A 7,274-nucleotide genomic window follows, 5' to 3' on the forward strand; every position below is an offset into this window, starting at 1 on the left:
AAGACAATTCCTGTGCTGTGATTTCGGCTATATTTGCATGTAAAATTAGAGAAGCAACATAATATCTATTTTAACTGAAGGCGCTGCTCCTCTCAGCTGCTCGCTGAACAGAGCAGATGCAGAGAGAGAGGTGTGCGCACGCTGACCTTGCGCCATTGCGTCAGTACCAGCGATCACAGAGACTCGCTAAGGTTTGTCCAAGAAGTTGCTAGATTTGTCGCTAGTCGCTTTTTTGGAAAAAAAGTCGCCAAGGGGTCTGAAAAGTCGCTAAATGACAAGTCCACGTTTTTATACAGTCTATGATATATATATATATTCAATAAAGGTTCAGTACCTCTCTTTATTGAAAGATTATATGCAAAGGTGAGCATGTGAGCCAATACTGTTAAAGACTGGGAAAAATCCATAATGTCAAGAATCATTTTTTAATCTACACGGAAACAGGCGACAAATGAAAAACAAACAAACATAAGTGTTTTGGTATGATACTAGTGGTAAACTTTAATCTGTATTTTTGCAATCGACCAGCAAAAAAATAAAAAAAACCCTTGGAAGAAAAAAAGACACAAAGTAAACAAGACACAAAACACAAACCAACACCCAGATCCCAACTAGTTGTTATCATAGCCCAACATCACTTGGGGTCTCAAACTCAGATACAGACTACGTCAATAAATATATAACAATTAAAATGTACAGTGACAACATAATATGATAAGTGAAATACAGATATTGGAGCCGTTAGTGCTGATTTGGCTCCATTTTATGAAACCCTTTAGAAGACTCCGCCACTCAAACAGGAAGCGGTTGGTGGATGCTTGTAAAACTTCACTCACAACTCAAACCGCCGTGTGTAGTTTAGCCTAGAGGAATGCACAAGCATCAATTTAGGCTCTAATGAATGAGACTGTGCCATTCAAACTAAAATGAGCTGCGATTCGAACAGATAGTGGCCACAAGGAGGACAGGAAGTGTTAAATCACCAGTGTCTGATCTGAATCTTTATGAGAGATTGACATCACTCATGACTGATGACTGCAATGTCCCTCTGCTTTTGTATGAGAACATGTACAACCCTTAGTCTTTAGTTTATTTCTAACAAATCTGCCAAGGCTTCTAACAAAGATGATTAATCAGGAATAGTATTAGCATAGTTAAAAAAGTTTGGCTAATCATGTTTCTGTTAGCAGTGATGCTTGAAAGCACATCTATTTGGGATCTTTCTGTCCTCATCACTTTTTTTTAAATTCCACATGTGTAATTTTTAGCTCTCCTACTGTGTGAATGTTTACAGCAGTCCTAAAGCATTTAGCAGTTTGTGTGCATGTTGTCCTGTCTGTTTAACCATAACCGAATCAACCAGAGAGAGGCCTTCAGCTATAGAGAGCTGTGCCTTTGAGGTTTGCATACAAGAACAATTATTCATTTAATACTGGACGTACATGCACACTCGCTCACTTCTCTAAAAGACCAGCTGACCACTCTCTATCTGTGTACTGTTTATCTGTATTACAGTATTTCTGTATATGAATCCACAAAATATATTTTCGTATTCAATATATGAGAATAATATACATTATTTATTATTAGTTTCACCTCAATGTCCGACTCCAAATTATTCAAGCTAATTTCCTACCTTTCCTCTGGTTTTGAGCTCCCCACCCTCTGAATTCTGCAGTCATCTACAAAAAGAGCCTGTATCTTCTTCGGCTTCCTGCGTGCATCTAGTTTGCCAGCCTGAGTTACTTGCATCTGTTTCTCTCTTTTCCTTTTTCCTCCAAGCGTTCTCCCACAGCCTCCTTTCATCCCTGCCTTACTACTTCATTCCCTCCCTCTTCCCAGGCCAAGCCCCACATCAGCTACTGTAATTGCTAGAGGTTGAATATCTTTCTCTCTGCCTGCAACACACACACACACACACACACACAGTTACTCCCTTTCTAACATATGCACATTATTTTCCTCACAGACACAAGTTGTTGGTTGCTCCATCCTCTCTTTACTGTATGTCAGTGTTTGCTTATTAATGTCTTTTTGTTTATTACTGCCATTGACTGAGCACATCCCATTCATTTTATAAAACATATTGATCTAAACTAAAAGACAATATAGAGTTATATAATAAGTATGACACAACTGCACTCTGTCTACTTATGTCTGGGGGAAGTGTCCTCATTTCCACTGGAGGATGATTATTGCTGTATGTGCATTGACTATAGCAGGCAGCTATGGTCATAAAAACATAATAACAAGATTACCTTCTTGTTCCTGAGCTCTCTCTCCCCATCTATGTTCCTGTTTTTGTTCTTTTTTTAATCTCTTCATTCATTGTCCAGTCCTCCAGATAAAATAGTGAATATTATATGCTATATTTGAGATATATAGACTTACAGTTGCATATACAGTACATGTCATGATTAGAAGTTTCATCAGTGTGTTGAAACTACATCAGATGTGTGCATCATGGTCAGTATCAGTAAATGACACTCAAGTCACTTTGTATTTGTATATTTACACTACAGTTCAAGCTTTGGGTCGATAAGGGTTGCTAATGTTTTTAAAAAGTATCTTATGCTGACCAATGTGGCATTTATTTGATCAAAAATACTTTAAAACAGTAATATTATGAAATATTATTCCAGTTTTAAATAACTGTTTCCTATTTGAATTCAAATGTAATTTCTTCCTGGAATGGCAAAACTGAAAATTCCTTCAGAAATAGAATGATTTTCAGAAATGCTCAAGTAACATTGCCTATTATCATCAATGTTTAAAACACTTGTGCTGTGTAGTAAAATCTGTGATACATTTTTTTTTCTTTAGTGAATAGAAAATTCAAAAGAACACCATTTAATGCATTCTTATTGCATAGAAATTTAATTTCTTCCAAAGGAAAAAAAAAACAGTTCCATTGCTATACAGTTCGATAAGTATGCTGTTACATTTTTCTATGCATATTTTGTTTCAGTAGTTGTGGTCTGTGAAATCTTCAATTAAATTCATTAAACGTTGATTGTGTAGTCATGTCCACCACGTTTAACCAACTAATCATATTGTTATGTTATGTTAAACAGAGTAAATGCATTTTTTATGCATTTTGTTTTGGTAGGAAGATACGAGAGGCTGGTTTGTTTTTCTGTGGTTGGTCGATTTACAACTTCTCAGATATAATTAATATATTATAATTAGGCTGTGTGATATTTTTAGAAATAAACACAAGGATGTTAATAAGACATTGGACATTGTGTTCTCAGACCTATGTTAAAACGAATGTCTCTCTCTCTAATTATGTTGAATTATTAAATGGGATATTTGGCTAGCTCTTGACAACCTCTATGCAGACAGACACGATTTATTTTACTTTAGTGAGACAGCACTCTCTTCTTGGCCTTCCCTTTAGCTCTACTCTCTGTTCACCATGTGTCTGTCAAATGCAGGTATTTGGTAGTCTGGTCTGTTGCAGACATTGATGCAAATACTGTCCAGAGAATATTTCTGACAGTACACTACACATTATAAGATAATGTCTGTTTAGCTGTGAGCATTTATACTGTCATACAAGAAAAACAAGGGCTGAAATTTTTTTGTGGTGAATTAGATAATAAAACAAAGTCATGTTCATTTAGGTGTACTGGTAATTGACGTTTAGCCTCAAGAAAAGTTAATATGTTCATTTTGAGGACTTCTCTTTATGTAGGAAATGCAAGGGGGTGTGTGTAGGCATGGACTGAAACATTAGTCTTAGTCTCAGACGGCACACCCAGTGATCGCCCACTGCTTGTTAAATGACTGTCTGATGCATATTGCCCACAAAAATGGCAGTGTTGGCTGAAATTGCCCATGTTAATTTCATTGGCTGATGCTACGTGTCTTCTGGGAGTAAGAGTACATTTTGATTTTTTTTTCATCCTGAAAAAAAGTTACACTTAAAAATTTTCAAAAATTGTATCTTTAGGGGTACAACAGCTTATCACAGTGGCAGTACCCTTAAAAGGACACCCTTGTAACGTATATACCCCTAAAAAGAGCATTTTAGTATCATAGTATGTAAGGTATAGTACCTTAAAGGGTTACTCCACCCCAAAATGAACATTTTGTCATTAATCACTTACCCCCATGTCGTTCCAAACCCATAACAGCTTTGTTCGTCTTCGGAACACAATTGCTTCTGTGTCAGCCGCGCTGCACGGATGCGCTGTTTTCGTTCAAAACAAAGCGTAAATACACATAGAAAACTTATCATTGTGTCGTGGCTGACACAGAAGCGCGTACGCAGTTTGCAAAGCCTCCCGGGACAGTCACAAGCCTCCCGGTTTTCATCCAAAATATCTTAAATTGTGTTCCGAAGACGAAAGAAGCATTTACGGGTTTGGAACGACATGGGGGTAAGTGATTAATGACAAAATTTTCATTTTGGGATGGAGTATCCCTTTATTTCTGAGTATGTCTGTGAAATAATCAATACATGCAATTTTTTGATGGAAGAAATTCTGATCAGATGATCATCTTTTTTTTTTTTTTTGATACTGGTCTATTACTGTAATCTAGTCTATTTCAGCTACGTCTTGCCCCTAAACGACACATAAAAAATAAACAAACTTGAGTTTGTCAATTTAATTGTCAGCCAGATGGTTTTTTTCCTGTATGGTTCTTTACCAGAACAAGTTTCAGTCTGGGCCAGGTTGTGTGCAGTTAGTCAAAAGTATGGCTACATAAGACTGATGAAGTATGTATCATTTTGTCTAGGATGGTATCACTGCAGATTTAGCAGACTATATGGGAGAAAATTATTTGGTTGATGTGTGTTTTTCATGGACATGCTCTTTTTGCTGCAGGACAGAGAGACTCCAGAGACTTCACATTTTATTGACTTTTTCACATCTTGCCTGGAGTTTCTTCTGCTGCTATGTCTGGTTTTCTTTCTACCATTATTGCAGATACAGTTATGCATCATATCTTCAATTTACTAATTCTTTTGTCTTATTAATACCAATGTTGGACTGATTAAACAAAATGCAAGACCAACCATAGGTTGTTATCATTCATTTTTCAGATGCACTCTGTCCCATTCATCACACCATTACATATTAGATCTCCCCAACCCAATTCTGCCTTATTCATCTAAAGAATCATTCAAAGCAACTGATATTCCAACAGCTTCCAAGTCAAGAAGCAAGCTTCTTCTGTCTTTAAAATTGGACACAAAAACTGATGAAAGGCCTCCAGAGGGCCACAGCTGGTGATTGGTTAGACTGCTTTCAGCCCCTCTCTATGCCAGGGAGCCCGTCTTTGTTGGGCATTAGAGCAGCTAACCTCCCGCTCCTGCTTCTGAGTAGCAGGAGTGAGTTCTGATGCCATTCTGTCTCTGTGGGAGATAATAACACTGAGCCAGGAGACCCACTGCCTGTTTTGGCAGCTCTGGCTCCAGCTGTGAATGAAATACAGCTGAAAGAGAGCCAGGTCAAGTTGCATGCCGTCCTTTCACACACAGAGAAGTCAGAATGAATGTTGGTGACTGTAGAGAGAGTTTATAGCATAGGCTTCGATAAATCTTGTTCTTAAACCTGTCCAAAGTCTGCCAGCCCTGAACTTTGGGAAACTCACTATAGAAAATTCAGCTCTTACTCAGTGCAGACAAAGATATAATGAGGACAACATGAGATTTACCCGATATATGGCTGCCAATTGGCAAATGATAACACTGTATTTTCTATACTGTATGTTTATTTTTTGTTTTCACTGGATTCACTAAATCCGTGCACACACACACATTAATGAAATCATCCTAAGCCATAAGCTTACTGTGAATTAAGAAATGACATTAAGAAATGACAATACCTTGAGGAAAACAATCATGTATAAGTTAAGTTCCAGAACAGAAACATTTTGCCAGAGCTGAAGGGCATTTAAATCCCTTCAATTCTCAGTGAGGACAGAACTCAGGGGAGGGAGGAAAAAGGCTCAGAGATGGGATAGAGACCCTCATTACTACTTTACTGGAGGGTGTTTTGTGTACTGGGGTGCCCTTTGTTTGTTATTGTTATTGTTACTGTCTGCTTATAGCTGTATTTTTTGCTCCACCGGACGGTGCAGAAGCAGCTGTAACAACTGACACTCAGATTTAAAAATTCCACACACTTTACTTGATCTATAACATACTGAAAAGCGTCTCTCATTGTAAATGACCTAACTGTATAAAAGGAGAACAATTATGAAAAATCAGCCTTGTTTTAGACTAGGGGTCTTCGACTAGTGTTACATTGCAGTACTGCCAATTATTGTCCAAGTAAACCAGTAAATCATCTGTTTGAACTATTAATTTAAAGAAGCAGCTCATAAAAGCAGTGGCGGCTTGTCAGGGGAGGCAGGGGAGGCACAGCTTCCCCATAATTTTGAGGTGAAAATGGGAGGAGGACGATTTAATGTTAATAAAATTCACAATTCATTTCAGTTCATGTCTCAGATTGTGTATTTTTTGTTTGTAATTTCACAGCTGCAATATCATAACGTGAAAGCGCCGCTTTTCTATCGCGAATGTGCCGAATCTGCTGATGTAATTACAACTGCTAGGTTATAGAGAAGGGGAGGGGGAGGCTGGGGGAGCACTGAGCTCTCGTGCCTCCGTTGGTAAAAAAAATTAGCCAATCAGCATCGAGTGTTCACTTTCAGCGCTGAGGAGTGTTGAGAAAAGAACCCTCGCAAGGGAGGCTAGCCTCCTTCTGATATCAACCAATCATCACAGAGACGTAAATTACGTGATATTAGTTTGAACGTCTGCCGCTGCGCTGATAATGTACCAAGTACTTATGATGAGTAGCGATATCCCTGATGGCCTACCTTTTGAATTTTATAAAGTTTTCTGGGATCACATTAAGGATTTGCTTTTTGAGGCTTTAAAAAAATGCATAGATCAAGGAGAACTAACCACCACTATGAAACAAGGTTTAATTGTTTTAATTCAAAAGCCAAAATATTCACTTCTGATTTACTTTTGTTTTACTCATCACTTCAAAAATTCTCCTCTAATAAAAAAGCCTTAAAAACATCCAGTCTTATAAAAAAATTCATAAATAAGTTGTAACTTTTATGATTGTAAAATAATTGTATATTTGTTTACCTTTTAATTGTTTTTGTATCCCCCATGTGTTTATGCATATGTTTATGTTCCTGTTCTAATAAAAAAAAAAAGAAAAAAAAAAGAACACACTAGCAACAACATAATCACCAAAAACACCCTAGTAACCACCAGATTGCCCTAGCAACTGCATAGCATC

The 7,274-nt window shown here is 37.4% G+C and overlaps 1 protein-coding gene across 3 annotated transcripts in view; it reads right to left on the reverse strand.

Annotated features, from left to right (window-relative positions):
• Window positions 1–7,274, reverse strand: part of coro2ba (coronin, actin binding protein, 2Ba) — a 43,173-nt gene that overhangs the window by 19,109 nt on the left and 16,790 nt on the right. Inside the window, exon 1 of one of the 3 annotated variants that reach the window (XM_016454413.1) lies at window positions 1,637–1,718. The exons of the other annotated variants lie outside the window; for them this stretch is intronic. The gene's annotated coding sequence lies outside the window, so the exon portion shown is untranslated. Of the gene's footprint in view, window positions 1–1,636; window positions 1,719–7,274 lie in introns of those variants that run through there. 3 annotated transcript variants of the gene reach the window in all.

Source organism: Sinocyclocheilus anshuiensis, unplaced genomic scaffold, assembly GCF_001515605.1.
Source record: "Sinocyclocheilus anshuiensis isolate Anshui unplaced genomic scaffold, SAMN03320099.WGS_v1.1 scaffold2129, whole genome shotgun sequence".
Taxonomy (NCBI): Eukaryota; Metazoa; Chordata; class Actinopteri; order Cypriniformes; family Cyprinidae; genus Sinocyclocheilus; species Sinocyclocheilus anshuiensis.